General features: G+C 36.6%; 1 pseudogene; it reads right to left on the reverse strand.

The window, feature by feature from the left end:
* On the reverse strand, positions 1,014–3,029 carry Gm6439 (predicted gene 6439; annotated as a pseudogene).

The following is a 16,921-nucleotide window of genomic DNA, read 5'->3' on the forward strand; positions in this document are numbered from 1 at the left end:
AAAGGATCTATGTTATTCACAAAGATTATGAAAATTCCCAGAGATTTTTTACTGACTTTTTACAGAGATTAACATCTGTTATAAACAAGGCAATATCAGATCCTGCGTCAAGACAGCTCTTGAAAATGCAAATGCAAAGTCTACAAAATTTGTTAGACCGTTAAAATCGAGATCAGCACCCATAGAATGAATGGATTAGAACTACTGTTGATATTGTCCATAAGGACTATGTAATTGGACAAGCAATGGTGAATAATCCTAGATATTAAAATGTCTGTTGTTTTATCCCTGGGATACAAATTATTTGAAAAGGGGTTGTAGTAAAGCATTCTTAGAGACTTCTCTAGAAAGCCTCCCCTTCTTGTATTTGTAGAAGGTATATTTGTATAGTAAGGGTGGGCATTGAACTAATGAATCAGATCATCAAGGGATTTGCAAGGTAATCCCTCACCAATGGGAAACTCCCAACAAGATAATCCTGCAAATACAGGGGAAATGCCCTAAGGGGATTAGTTTGTACCTTGGCAGCAAACAACATGAGCCAGGTATTTCCTATCACTAACCCAAAGAGTAACTAGAGAAACTAAACTGGATATTGGATATCCAGTGAATGCTATGGAAAGAAGCACTGCCGTCAGGTTAGCCATGAGTAAAAATCTTACACCGTCACCAAAAATGCAACACTGTAAAATACTCCCTGGGGTTCCTGGTCCTCGACATCTAAAGACAGTAGGAAGGGTTTTCAGAAGAAGTAGCCTAACATCTCAAAGATTCATTGTGCATCCAGGAACTAAAGATGAAGATTTCAAATGAATGACGGAGATTATTGTTTATAAAGTGGGAGACAGGATCGCTGAGTTTCTACTGCTTCCATATATCAAAGGCAAAATAGCCCCAGTTGAAAGAATAGGAGGGTTTTGAGGAGCTGGAAGACAGGTTTATTTTGTTTGTTTTGTTTTTTTGTTTGTTTGTTTTTGTTTTTTTTTTGGCACACTGTTATCAATGAAAAGAAAACAAAGTTAAAATTAAAATTAAAAGTTTAGTGGTGACAGTGACTGAAGTAGCTACAATTTCTTTCTTTCTTTTTTTAAATTTTTCTTGCCTTTATTTAAACAGTTCTCAAAACATTTGAGTGAATTGGGCCTCCTTTGGTAAGCAAAGGACCTGAAAATCATATTTAAAAAATGAACAGGCAGTCTTCATCCATGACAAGGTTTGATGATCCCTTCTCTCCTTCCATACTTTGAAGCACCCAGTATTTTCATATCGTCTAAACGCTAGAAGATCAAGAGTCCATCTGTGGTGGGATGTATTGTCACTTGCTGATAATTGTATCAGCCTTAAGAAACAGCCCTTTAAAGGCATGTATCTGTAGCTCTTAGTCCCTGCTATATATAATACAGATTACATAAAGGCCGACACATCCACATTAATGTAAGCATTAAGCATTTGCTGTATGGGAAGATTTTTGTTCTAATACTAGCAGTACAGAGTTACAGCGTATTTTTTAACACTTAATCTCAAGTATATAGAATATGGCAAGTGTCATGGACTCCTGAAAGAAAATTATTTTATTTTATTTTATTCTGGTTAAGCATTGATATTTAGAAAGAAAAGTAAAAATCAAACTTGTTTACTGTTGCTCTTTGCCGTCTAGTAGCGTTTTACACACAGGCTTCCATCTTCAGAATACCTTGGATTCAGTAGAAAAACCTTTTAAATGAAGTTTTTTACAATAGAAACTTCTCAGCAGTCAAAATTTGGACTGTGAAAAAATACATGCAAAACATACTTTTCTGGAAACACTTAACTTTGAACAAAGCACCAAACTACACAAATGCAGAATGAAAACAGCATTTCAACTCCACCAAAAGTAGTCGGCATAAAAGGTGTAAAAGTCACCTAACTTCACTAGGCACTGTTCACTTTTTAAACAGGAGACAATAGAAAATATTGTCCACAAACAATATCCCAGCTCTATGGCAGGTTTCAGAAAGTCTTCAACTTCATGCTTTAGTAGCGACGAGGTGAGTAGGATCGTGATCGAGAACGTGACCTGTATCCTCCACGACTGTAGTAAGGAGAAGGTGACCGTCTTCTGTAAATGTCATCCCTGTCTTGAGCTGCTCTCCATCCACCTCCTCCCCCACCTCCTCCTCTGTGTGATCTGCTGTAATAGCCCCCGCCATCATACCCCCCGATCGTATCCTCTGTCATAATAGTCTCGGCGGTGTGAGCTGCCATAAATGGCTCTCCCCATATAAATTCCTGGTGTTGGGGTATGGGGCCTTTTTGTTATAGAGAAATCGACTCTCATTCATCGCCCATCAAGCTCCATTCCATTGGCACGTTCTTTAGCTTCCTTGGCATCATCCACATTTTCAAAATATACAAAGGCAAATCCTCTTGAACGTCTAGATTGCTGGTCATATCCAAATAGACACATCAGCAATGGGGCCATATTTAGAGAACACTTCTCTTAGGTCTCTTTCTGTGGTGTATAAGCTCAACCCAAACACACCAAGACAACAGTTGGGGTCAGGATTTGCCCGGTTCCCAACATGACGCCTTCCAGTAGACCTGGGAGAATGGCTGTGGCTGTGGCGCCTGCGATAATCTCGGCTGTAAGACCTGCTCCGGATCGTCTATGGAGAGAGATCGTGATCGTGACCTTGTATAATGCCTTCTAGAACTTCTTCTGGATCTAGACCTAGATTCAGACCTGGACCTCGACTTTGATCTAGAACACCTTGAGTCTTCCTTGGAGCCAGACCTTGCAGGTGTATGCCGTGCAGATTTCCCCGATCCGTGAGCACTTCCACTTCGGGAAGCAGAACGGGATTCCTGCTCACCATAGTTCTGCTCACCGCTGTCGCTCATGACTCCGGGTCGCTGTCACCGCTACGGGCCTTTCCTGAAGCTGTCAAGCTCCTGCCTTTCTTACAGGCTCTGCTGCAGCCTAGCGTGAGCCCACACTTAGGAGGAGCTCGAGACCGACAAGCTCCACACCACCTCCGCACCGGCATAACCATAGCTACAATTTCATGAAAATCTTCAAATCATCTACACTGGTTCCTTCAGAAGGTGTCTGCATATCTCTATGGTCTGTAGGAAGCAAAACATTATCCCAAGTAAAACAAAGTATAAAACAGAATTGATGTGTGGGACTGATAGATTATTTATCCCCCCCCCACCCCAACGCCAAACAAACCAATTCAAACCAGATTAGAGTATATAGTATTTTATATCATATCTTAATCCTAAAGTCTGTGTGTCCTGGCTGGAATGCAGACATGCCTTTATTTCACACCTTTAAGTTAAAATTACTTTGTAGAAGGAAGTAACCACATTTGAAAGTGAGATCTAATCAAAGAGTAGACAATATGATGAACCAGAAAAAAAATTAGCAGAATAAATCAGAGACAGGATATGTCCAACTCCCAGGAGAATAGCACATGAAAGAGATGCTATTTAAGAGCAGCACAGGGGAGAGAGTCATCCAGTTGGGAGTCAGTGTGGTGAATTCAATGCAGTCGAGCTGACTTTTTTTTCCATGCAGCTCAACGCGGGTCAGCAAAGGCAGTTGAAGCTAGAGAGTGAGAAGCAGCCACAAGATTAGAACAAATTGGCAGAGTTAGTTTGAGGCCAAACAGAGTAATTTGGTGAGAAGCTGAGAGACACCAGAATAAATCAGTTAGGTTGGAGAGGAGTTTGAACCAGAACAGCCAGTCAGAGTCCAGAAATAACTAGAAAGGGTGAACTTATTCAGCAGTAAGCCTCCAACATAATAATTACATCAGTCAAATAGAAGTTATTTTTAATGTTTTCTCTAATGTGTACATATTAACTTTTAAGGTTTAGTTGCATATGTCTTATTAATAATACTAACAGAGGTTAGGTAGCTAATAAGGGATCAAAAGGAGGTAAGGATCTTTCAAAAAGGGGATATAGCATATCATGTTATAAGAGGTTAAAGGGAAACCATATTTGGAGTAGATACTAGGGAGGAGGATGGAAAGACAGAACAAAGAAAGAAATTTGTTGAGGATCTAATAACACTAGAATTATTTGAACATCTATATAGAATCCTACTACTTTATAAACTTTCTAAGTAATCTAAATTACTTAGCAGAATGGGATTCATCTTTTTTTAGTGATTGACCAAAGAGGATCTCTAAATTACCCATAATGCTGCAGATTATTGAAAACCTATGGGGTAACCTGTGAACTGGTACCAAAACACCATTTTGCTGAAGACACCAAATATGTGTGACATGCGGTCACTTAACTAAAAGTTTCAAAAATACTCAGTAGCATTCATAGTGCTGACAGATACTATCCATGCTAAGGGAGGGGAAACAAGAATTCATTCTCATTCAACTAATAACCTTGAAAAGTATAAATATATGAAAAGTGTATTGCCCTTCTTGCAAGTTGTACCAATGGTACACTCATCACAAGAATGTGATTGAAGAAACCAATCACTTTTTTTAAAAGATTTTTTTAATTAGGCATTTTCTTTATTTACATTTCAAATGTTATCCCCTTTCCTTATTTGCTGTCCAGAAACCCCCTCCCCGTGCTCACCACTCCTGCTTTCCTGTCCTAGCATTCCCCTACACTGGGGTATCCAGCCTTCACAGAACCAAGGGCCTCTCCTCCTATTGATGCCCAACAAGGCCATCCTCTGCTATATATGCGACTGGAGCCATGGGTCACTCCATGTGTACTCCTTGGTTGGTGGTTTAGTCCCTGCGAGCTCTGAGGGTAATGGTTGGTTCATATTGTTGTTCTTCCTATGGGACTACAAACCCCTTCAGCTCCTTGGGTCTTTTCTCTAGCTTCTCTATTGAGGACCCTGTGCTCAGTCTAATGGTAACCAGTCACTCTTTGCAATGGATTTAAGGCCCACTTCTTGAGATGGAACCCATACCTGATATTGTTAATGAGGCCTGAAACCTTAGACTACATAGTTCATGGACCAAGGTTAAGAAAATTACTATTATTATGCTAAACAGTCATAGCAATGAAACATCTTGTAATCAAATATTGCTACACTGGAAGAAAAGTGATTGATTTATCCTCATCTGAGAAGTTTCTTCCTGCAGTACATGATATAATTACTGGCAATGTGTGGCAAGCCAGTGAGATAATTTGAAGTGCTCAGCATGAAGCAGAATGTCTTCTCACATCTCTACCTGCATAGCTCAGGTATCTACATGGAAGAGAAGGTGGAAACATTTTATGAGCCAGAGCCGACAGATGATTTTAAGGAAATGGAGTTTTGTAGACTTAGCAGGACCAGAGTGAATGCACATATGAACTCAGTAACACTGTCAGAGTGTAAACAAGATCTTCACGGACTCAAGACAGACACTATCCACACATGGAAGGTGGGAAATGGGCACATACTCTGACCATTATACAGGAAAAGTTTTGCAATTGGTAGCTCCTGGGTGATGGAAAGTCATTTTTCTTCAATGGAGTAACTCTATACCAACCACAAATTACTGCAAACCCCAAGCTTAGGAACTGCTGACCAGCACTATTCAGACTCCATAATTTTCAAGTGGATTTTTTGTGTGTGTGGGTGTTTGTTCTGTTTTTGGATAGAGAAATGGGAGAAGTAGAGTAACAACATATATGATAAAAAAAATGTACAGCATGAAATGCTAAAAGAATAAATCAGAACAAAGCTAAGTGGAAAAGGAAGAAGACAGGAAAGACGGAACAGAATCAACTCAGTTTTGGAACACAGGAAGACTCCTAAAGATAGCGTAAGAAAATTTCAATTGTATGCTTCAATTTCTTACATGTTAGAATTAGTATAACATGCATTTTGAGCATAAATTTTTCTCAAATGCTAAATTTACCTGTCACTGGGCTTATTATTTGACAATTTTAGTTCACATTGACTAAGCATCATTATATGCATTTTGTGTAAAAACCAATGATTACAAATGTATTTAGGACTTGTTTGATCGATGTTATTTTTAAGACACTTTTTTTTAATGATCAGCTATCTCTGATGATACCAGCTAGAATACCTGAAATTAGTTGATTATAATAATATAATGGCAAAACATAATATAATGGCAAAATAACAAAATTTCAGCATCATTTTTGGTTCAGCTAGAGAGTGTATTTAATAAGTCTATAGTTACATTATTTTAGGCTATATTTCTTAAAGAAAATGCAAATGAGGCTGAATTTAAGTGAGAACTTTGCAGCTTTACTTAGAGTTAAAGGAAGTGTCAGGTTATCTATGAGGATCATCGTTCAGTGGTCATGGGCAATAGAGTAGGTGAGGCCACCTTGGTGACTATGTCTGGTCACTGCTAGGGGGCTGAAATGCTAAGTGTTCTCCATGGTTGTCATTGTGCTTGCACATAGGTAAGCAGCTGGAATTCCCTCTGCAGATAGTGCTTTAGGGAAATTTCAAGGAAACTCCTATATTTTAATAGTCAAAAGAAGAGAACAACTTTCAGCAAAGTATCTTCATACATTAGATATTTCTATTGTTCCAATAATAGAAAAAACTAGCTAGTTGTATGCTTAACAGCTCTAGAATCCTATACAGATTGTCATTCTTCTTTATATGCTATAAATTAGGTTATGTTTTCATATATATATATATATATATATATATATATATATATATATATATGTATATATATGTATATATATATATATTTTTTTTACTTTGGCAACACTATATGAACTTCATAGGGCAATACCATGTTGGGCTAGGAGCATTCTTGGTATTGCAGACCTGCTTAAATACAAAGTTATTCTCACAAATTTCAAATGTTCCTTAATATGTAAAATTATTTTACAAGTGATTTTGACAAATATATATTTATAGTCAGTCCTGTCAACTTTGTAGTGACTGATGAATAGGGTAGAAAATGGTAGTCAAATGAAATACATTATTGATTTCTATGATCTGCTTAACTATACTAAAGAAGGAGAATCTGGAAAGTTAATATCCCAAATTAAGCAAACAAAACTACCTCAATTAAATGATAAATGCAATCACTATGTAAGTATTAAAGAGTTTATTATTTAATTTGTAACCAAAGCAATATATAAAGAAACAAAATGATTCATATAAATATAAAAATATAAGTAACTTTCTAACACTCATACTAACGATATGACAATAGTGATGGATGCAATAGCCACTGCCTCCTGAGTTAAAGTTTCCCTGATTAAGAAAATATCCATGGAAGGAGTTACAGAGACAAAGTTTGGAGCTGAGACGAAAGGATGGACCATCTAGAGACTGCCATATCCAGAGATCCACCCCATAATCAGCTTCCAAACGCTGACACCATTGCATACACTAGCAAGATTTTATCGAAAGGACCCTGATGTAGCTGTCTCTTGTGAGACTATGCCGGGGCCTAGCAAACACAGAAGTGGATGCTCACAGTCAGCTATTGGATGGATCACAGGGCTCCCAATGGAGGAGCTAGAGAAAGTACCCAAGGAGCTAAAGGGATCTGCAACCCTATAGGTGGAACAACATTATGAACTAACCAGTACCCCGGAGCTCTTGACTCTAGCTGCATATGTATCAAAAGATGGCCTAGTCGGCCATCACTGGAAAGAGAGGCCCATTGGACACGCAAACTGTATATGCCCCAGTACAGGAGAACACCAGGGCCAAAAAGTGGGAGTGGGTGGGTAGGGGAGTGGGGGGAGGATATGGGGGACTTTTGGGATAGCATTGGAAATGTAATTGAGGAAAATATGTAATAAAAAATATTTAAAAAAAAAAGAATGTGAGTGTGCCTGAGGCAGTGGAGAAGTACACCCCAAACCTGGAAGGCAAATTTCCTTAAGTTGTCACCGCTTGAAGGAAGAAGTTATTGGTTAGAGTAACCTTCAATAAAAATAATTTTCTGTATCTTTAAAGGTAGATTTAAAAATATACCCAAGGATCTCATATTTTAGTTGAACAAAATCACACTGCCAAAAATAATAGCCCACTCTGGATATAATTAAAGCAAGGTATTATTTTCTATGAGAATATTGTATTATGTCATTATATTTCTTTTATTGAGTATAAAAGAGAATGATTGAGGAATAAGATATAAATTCCTGTGATCAGAGAAAAGGTGTCAAGATGTCACAGATATGGAGAAGGTAATGACAGAGGGTAAGAAACTGATCAAACTCAGTCTTGCTGCCTTACATAGCTTGAGAGTCTGAAAGTTTTTGTTGAACAAGAATCTGCCTCTTACCATTTTGAAAGCACTTGACACTTCCTATGACTTGAAGCCATCAACACTTCAGATATATCACTCCTCAGAGAAATTGCATATGTAATTCTCCCACCTAAAATAACAAGGATTCCTGATGACCAAACATTATTACATAAATGTGGTATTTGCAGCAAATAGAAATAAATTTTATGATTAATAGTATAGAAAGTATAAAGAAGTATTATTCAAAGCTACTATTACAGTTTTAAGAATGCTATATATTTTATCGTTCTAGTATAGAAACACATTCTATCGTAGAAATCCAAGAGACCAAATGCTTTGGACATTATGCCAGATGTTAAAGTTTAGTGGAAATAGTGTATCATGAACAACTCATTTACCTTGTGAAATATTTTAGTGATAGCATGTCTTATTTCTAGTAGTAAGTTCTGATATTAATCCAAAAAGAGTCAAAACAATAACAATGAAAACAAAAGTTTCCCTCCTTACCTTTCACAAATTTTGTTTTATGGAACTGATTGGATTTACTCCTATATGTTATTCAAGGGACTTTTATGCTTAAGATTTCAAAGCTTGACTTTATCTTTGTAGCATTGTTTTTGATAAAATTAGAAACAGTTTAAAATTATGGAATGTCTCAATATTTTGGCAAAGTTGCAGACTTACTTATTTTCACTTCCCTGGGTTGGAGAAATTAGAATGAAACATCATTACATTTATTGAAATTTTCATTTGTATAATAATTATATCCACTGAAAATTATTTCCAAATACAGGCATTAGAGTAGAAAAAGGTTGATCTGTGTAATTAAAAGACAACATAGAAAAGCTTACTCTTGTCTGTTGTTGTGCAAGTACTCAGTGTTCAGTTAGTCACAACACAAATTCTTATTATCACTATTATCTCGCAGACTTCTCTCTGTCTTGGAGGAAGATTGTAATAAGCAATGTGAAATGTTGATGCTTAAGATGTTGTCTGAGTACAGGTTTAACGAAGTTACTATGATGCCTTGTAAATGTAAATGAAACTATGCACATGCAGGTCTAGAGATACTCAAGGTGTGGGGATTGCTACAAAACTAACTCTGTTTCTGTTTGTTGGAAAATCTTCTTAGATGTAAAATTATTTAATAAGCTCACCGTGGGTTCACTGTATGACAGATTTTTTTTCTGGAAACTTTCTAACCTTGTGAATTAAGAACTGTTACTGCTACTCTTGCCATACCCTGAGAAGAATGGAGAAAGATTTTTGTGTTTGCTTTCAACTTTGCAATTTAGAAATGTGTGAAAACCTTGCAGCTGAAAGAATGTATCACAAGTTAGTATAAAGTATTCTTTGTTTCTGCTGTCATGGATATATTCCAAAAGCCTCCTGCAGCATTGAAATAAGCATTTCCTAGAGTAAACTCTGTTATCACAGCTGTAATTTCACATAAATAAAATGCATATTAAAGATCTGGTACTGTGAGTTCTCAGGTTTTCTAAACTAAGACCACTGTGTACTGTTCACCATCAACCAAGCAATCACTGGGCCCTTAAGCATCTCAACGTATGTGGCTTGTCTCTATTGCTTTACAACCCTGTGTCATAACCCTAAGTAATCCAGCTGCCCATTCTCAAATAAAATGAAGCTACTCTATGTACCCTGGGCAAGATACTTTATGAAATGACTCCTGCATTTGTTATGCTAAACAGACAACCCAATTGTAGTCACTGGGCAGTGGCCCTAGGGTTAGACAGTGACCTGGAGGTTTAAGTGAAGCTAGACTTCATAGATACATTTTGTCATTGGTATTGTTTGTTGCACTTTAAAAATCAGAAATGTTTCTGTGTGTTCTGTTTCTTTCCTCCAGGCCAAAAGCCATGGAAACTAAATTGTTCTGCGGGAGTGCTGCTTATGACTACACAGCCATGAAGAAGGCTGTAACTATGTAGCCCCAAGGTGAAGATTTTTTTTTTATAATTATACTTTTTATGTATTCTGTGAAACTTTCATAAGTGTGTGTGATATATCTTGATACCATCGACCCGCATTCTCTCTGTCCAACTCTCAAGAGCCCTGTCAGGCATCTCCCTCTCAACTTCATGTCCTCTCTTTTGTTAGGATGCATTTCTTCATTGACCCTACTGCATTTCATTAATGTTGTATATATGCACAATAATTGAAATTTTTCTTAAAGTGCAAAAGGGAGAAGGTATTTTTATGTTTCTCTTGGAGACTTCTTAAGGAAAATCCTCACCACCGTTCTCTTGTCGCCTATGTCTAAACATTTTTGCTAATCCTCATTTTAAAATATTACATTTCTCATTTTGGCATTTCTCAGTCTGCTTTATATTATAACAGAAAGTCTTTACAGTAGGCTAGCAAATAGTCTTGATTAAATGTGCACAAAGTGAAAATAATCTTAGATTATTTGGAAAAGAAACAAAAATTCCACAGTGATTCAAAATAAAATTATCTTTATTTTTTTAAATGTAGCAGCAACTTTAAAGTCAAAGGAATATATACCATATACCCTGTGTTACATCTATAATTTCTTCTATCACAATGAAAAATGTCAGGGAGATTTCCTGATGTTTCTTTACAATAAAATATAACATTTAAGATTTAGTACTTGGGATAAAAAACAATTTGCATGTTAAATTTTAGTTTTAAAGTAGCAAAAAAATCAAAAATAAATATTTTAAAAAGATGTACTAACTAATTAGTTAATGGGGTGAACTAATTAAGTGCTCTATTTTCATGTATGTCTGCATGACCAAAGAAGTCATCAGAGAAAAGAGAGCATCAGATCCCACTGTAGACAGTCATGAACCACCATGTGATTGTTGGGCAGTGAATTCTGGACCTATGGAAGAATGGCCAGTTCTCTTAACCTCTGAGCCATCTTTCCAGCTCCCCAAAACAACTACTTAATGGCACAAATATCCAAGAAAATGTCAGCTGTAGCAGCCAGTGCAGCAGAAGCCCCTTCAGTGAAGTAAATGCCAAACAAGCCAATCTAAATTAAGCTACTCAGCAGACAGGGGTGTCTGTCAGTTTTCAGGAGGACATTTTGTTTTGCCTGAACATACAGTTCCCTTCTGCTGATAGAAGTGGCATTGCTTAGATAGATATAAAAAGAGCCTTAAAGAAGGTACTTAGAGGGGAAAACACGATTATTTGAGGAATAGAAACAAGGCAAGGTGGGTTTTAAAAATAAGAGGTAAAAAAAATACAGCCATGGAAATAAGTTCACTGTTAGGAGAGGCACATTGGCTTACACGGAAACATAGGAAATACCCAGAGGGCAGAGCGCATGGCAATCAGAAGCCAGTCTGACCTGCCACAGGCCAAATGAAACCAATGTGGAGAAATCTCATATTTGGAAGGAAAAAGAGAGAAATAGGAATGGAGTAAACCAGCTTATGAAATTTCCCTGTAAAATTACCAGACTTCGATTCAAGCACAGACATGTTGTCTATAATTCATATCACTTAAATACAGCTTTAAATATTAATAATATCAAAAGTTAATTGAATAGCTTAAATGTTATACTTTGTGTAGTTTTAACAAACAATTGTATAATGTAGCTCATGCTTATTATCTCTTACAAGGTAGTAAAAATCATGCTTAGGATGGCTTTTCAACATCAATATCACATAGCTCTCAATTTATACATTCCAGCATTTGCAAGTTAACAGTCTCCTTCTTTATTATCTTACTGGAAATGTTTTTGAATAATTCTGTCCTTGGTCATCATCACAAGAAAGATTAAAAATAATGTTTTTCTTTAAACCTTAATCTCTTCATTTGATAAGAATTTTCACTTTTTAAAAAATACCTAGTCAAAAAAACCAAACCAAACCAAACCAAACCAAAACAAAACAAAAAAACCTGATTATTCCTTTGTCATAGGAGAGAAAGAATTTTGAAGGCCTTAATATTCTATGGAGTAAGCTCATGAGGATGAGCCCATAGTGCACACGATTTAATGTTAGAGTGCAATGGATTTCCAAAGGTATTACATATTATATTCATGTTTAAATCAAATGAGTTGACTGCAGTTATACAGCCACAATGAAGGACAAATAAACCAATGCAATTTTCTACTTATAGTCAGGGTAGCTGGTAATTATTGCTATCATATCACAAGAAGGTACACTTGATATAACTCTCACGTGTCCAATCTTTAGCCACTGGGGCAATACTGATGACAACAAAATCACGTGGGAAATGCACACTCATAACAAGGAAATCCCCTACGAATGTTGTCTCAGGACTGAGGGAATAACAATACATGTGCACGAAAACATAGTCTGTAGATAGAGTGTTCACTGCTCCTGTAGAAAAACCGAGTTTGGTTTCCAGAACCCATACTAGACCCATCACCGATAACTCCAGGTTTTTAGATCTAAAAGAACCCCTTTGTGCACCTACATGAGCATGATACATATAAACTCTTGCAGAAAAATGCATGCATATACACAAATTAAAACAAAAAACCATATCTTTTAATAAAAGAACAATTGAATAGATTTTTCAAAATTCAATTTAAGTATTCATTAACGTGAGCTGACTTCTTGAAAAGCCATGTTGATGTTTGGTCACAAGTGATATACTTTTGTGATTTTGTAGTATAGAACTTTTTACATTATAAACATTGATATTTTAAGACTGAAATATTTAATATTAAGTATAAGAAATTTAAAATAATGACTCCTTCCATATAGTACTATATAATCATAAATAGCAATAGGTACTTTCTTGCCATAAGAAAAATGAGAAAAAATAGTATGTCTAACATATATAATTAAGAATGTTTTCTACAAATCTTTTAGGGGTAAGGGTCTGTATATTAGACAATTTTTCTCCACTGTATCTTGATGGTAGCAATGAATTGAACACAGAAGTCTCTTATTACACTATCACTCCACTATTTCCACTGCCAAATAACTGGATTTTAAAAACATTAAAGGAAAATTCTAGAAATTACAATTATTAATGTATACATTACAAGTCACCAAGAAGAATATGATAACAAATTGATGTCATCCTACTTTGAAATATTCAGGATGTTAATCATCCATCTATCTAGAGCAGTAATATATTCCTCACTAGTTAGGTGCTTGAAACTTCATTGGTGCTCTCATTATCGGTGCTAAAAAAAAGCACAATCTGATAACCATGATACAGTAGATTAATATTACTTTAAAATATCTGTGTCATTCATTCATAGGAAGCAGTCACGTCACATGGACAAAAAACAGAAATTAATGGAAAACTTGTGATATTATTGTAGGGTCCATATATCAATAGTCTCTATTAAATAGATTGTTTTAGTTGCCTGTGGTTATTTATGAATTATTATTTATAAATTTTTAAATATTATAGATATATGCGATGTTATAGTATGTGAGATGTGAAATATAGTAGTATGTGTGACTTAAATGGACCTGGGAATGTAAAGCATACAGAACATATGGGGCATCTGTGTAACCAAGACCCTTTTTCACTAAGGTAAATCTGAGAACACAGAACATAAAACTTACCCTAAAGAAAGATCTGAAGGTGTTGTTAATTTTCTATATACCAGATCTCTAGAATTCAATTAGATGACCTTTAATATGAAAGAATTTTATATATTCTTTGTGGCATACCACGCTGACTTAGTAGTGGATTGTTCATATTATCAATCTGCCATTTTTAATTAATTCAACCATTCCTGAACCATGACAGGAAAGAAATAAAGCAAGGCACCCTTTAAAGGACAACACTGTAAGGTTTACAGGACTAACATCCATTGCAAAATGACTTGCTCTAAATCTCCTTCACAGAGGAAATGATGCAGCCCATGATGCTATCCTCGCTGTTATTAACGGAAACCGGTAGTGTTCCACATCTCTGTCTGCTTACTAACTAGCAGAACTTTTTCTGTCAGTGATTTTATGACAGTGACATTATCTTTACCTTCTCCATTTGAAAGCTCTCATCATTCACCCATGAAAACTCCTATGCTCATGGATCAACGGGATTAACATAGTAAAAATGGCCATCTTACTAAAAGCAATCTACAAATTCAATGTAATTCCCATTAAAATTCCTCCTCAGTTCTTCACAGAGATAGAAAGAGCTATTCACAATTTTTACTGGAATAACAAAAATCTCAAGATAGCAAAAACTATTCTCAACAAAAAAGAACATCTAGGGAAATCACCATCCCTGACCTCAAGCTCTATTACAGAGTAATTGAAAACAAAACAAAACAAAACAAAACAAAACAAAAACCACCACCACCACCAACAACAACAACAAAACAAAACAAAACCCATGGTAGTGGTACAGAGACAGACAAGTAGATCCGTGACATATAATTGAAGGCCCAGAAATATAACCATACCCGTACAGTTATAGACACCTGATCTTTGATGAAGAAGTCAAAACCATCCAGTGGAAAAAGAACAGCATATTCAATAAAGGGTGCTGGCTCAACTGGCAGTCAGCATGTAGAAGAATGCAAATTGACCCATTGTTATCTCCTTGTACAAAGCTCAAGTCCAAGTGGATCAAGAGCCTCCACATAAAACCAGATTCACTGAATCTAGTAGAAGAGAAAGGGAGGAAGAGCCTCGAACTCATCAGCACAGGAGAAAATTTTCTGAACAGAACACCAATAGCTCAGGCTCTAAGATCAACTATTGACAAATGGGATCTCATAAAATTGAAAAGCTTCTGTAAGGCAAAAGACACTGTCAATAGGACGAAATGACAACAAACACATTGGGAAAATATCTTTACCAACCTTATATCCAATAGAAAGCTAATATACAATATATACAAATAATTCAAGATTTTAGACTCCAGAGAACCAAATAACCTCATTAAAAATGAGGTATAGAGCTAAAAAGAGATTTTCAACTGAGGAATCTCCAATAGCCAAGAAGCAACTAAAGAAGTGTTCAACATATTTACTAATCAGGGAAATGCAAATCAAAACAACCCTGAGATTCCATCACACACAAGTCAGAATGTCTAAGATTAAAAACCTGGGTAACAGCAGATGCTGGCAAGGATGTGGAGAAAGAGAAACACTCCTCCATTGTTGGTGGGATTGCAAGCTGATACAACTACGCTGGAAAAGTCTGGAGTTTCCTCAGAAATTTGGAAATAGTTCTACCTAAGGACCCACCTATACCACTCCTGGGTATATACTCGGAAGATGCTCCAACATATAACAAGGATGTATGGTCCAGTATGTTATACTAGCCTTGTTTATAATAGCCAGAAGCTGGAAACAACCCAGATATTCCTCAACTGAGGAATAGATACAGAGAATGTGGTACACTTATACAGTGGAGTACTAAGCAAATATTAAAAACAATGACTTCATAAAATTAGCAGACAAATGGATGGAAGTAGAAAATATCATTCTGAGTGAGGTAAACCAGTCTCAAAAGAACACACATGGTATGCTCTCACTAATAAATGGATATTTGCCCCAAAGCTCAGAATTCCAAAGATACATTTCACAGGCCATGTGAAGCTCAAGAAGAAGGAAGACTAAAGTGTGGATACTTTGGTCCTCCTTAGAAAGGGGGACAAAATACCCATGGGAGGAGTTACAGAGACTAAATGTGGAGCAGAGACTGAAGGAAAGGCCAAGCGGAGACTGCCTCACCTGGGGAATCCATCCCATATACAGTCACCAAACCCAGACACTATTATGGATGCCAATAAGTGCTTGTTGACAAGAGCCTGATATAGCTGTCTCCTGAGAGGCTCTACCAGTGTCCAACAAATACAGAGATGGATGCTCTCAGCCAACCATTGGATTGAGCACAGGATCCCCAAAGGAGGAAATAGAGAAAGGACCCACGAAGCTGAAGGTGGCTCAGAGCCCTATAGGAGGAGCAACAATATGCACCAACCAGTAACCTCAGATTTCCCAGGGACTAAACCACAAACCAAAGCATACACATGGAGGGACCTATGGCTCCAGCTGCATATGTAGCCGAGGATGACCTTGTTTCACATCAATGGGAGGAGAGGCCCTTGGTCCTGTGAATGCTCTATGCCCTATTGTAGGAGAATGCCAGAGCCAAAAAGGGGTAGTGGGTACATTGGTGAGCAGGTGGAGTGGGGAGGGGACAGTAAGTTTTCCAGAAGGAAACCAGGAAAGGGGATAACATTTGAAATGCAAATACAGAAAATATCTAATAAAAACAAAACTCAAGCCAAAGGACTCTGGAACAACAACATGATGAACTTTAACCATCATTTTTCTTATCAAAACTGGAGTCTTTCTTAAATCACCTTTCCTTGGAAGTTATTTATAAATTATTAGCATGTACTGCTTATGTGCTTATACTTTATCTTACAGAATCACCACAAATCTATGATTTTATTTTTATAGGGGAAGGGAGTACTTTTAAACATACTCTGTATTCTGCAGGAAATCAATAACTTGAAGCTTTTTATTGAAGTTTAGTGTTAAAAATCCAATACACAAAATGTAAGTTTAATACTAGGAAAACATATCATGAATCAGGAGTAACAAAAAGGAAACCATAACCTGTTTTTACCCCTAGGAGATGGAAATCCTCAAGTATAAAAACAAAGCAGAGCAGGGATTAGCTGAAGAAAGATAACTACAGTGAGCACGCCAGACCAATCAGAGAAAAGCCCACAAAGTCCCAACCCTACACAAAGAG

This window comes from Mus musculus, chromosome 3, assembly GCF_000001635.26.
Source record: "Mus musculus strain C57BL/6J chromosome 3, GRCm38.p6 C57BL/6J".
Classification (NCBI taxonomy): domain Eukaryota; kingdom Metazoa; phylum Chordata; class Mammalia; order Rodentia; family Muridae; genus Mus; species Mus musculus.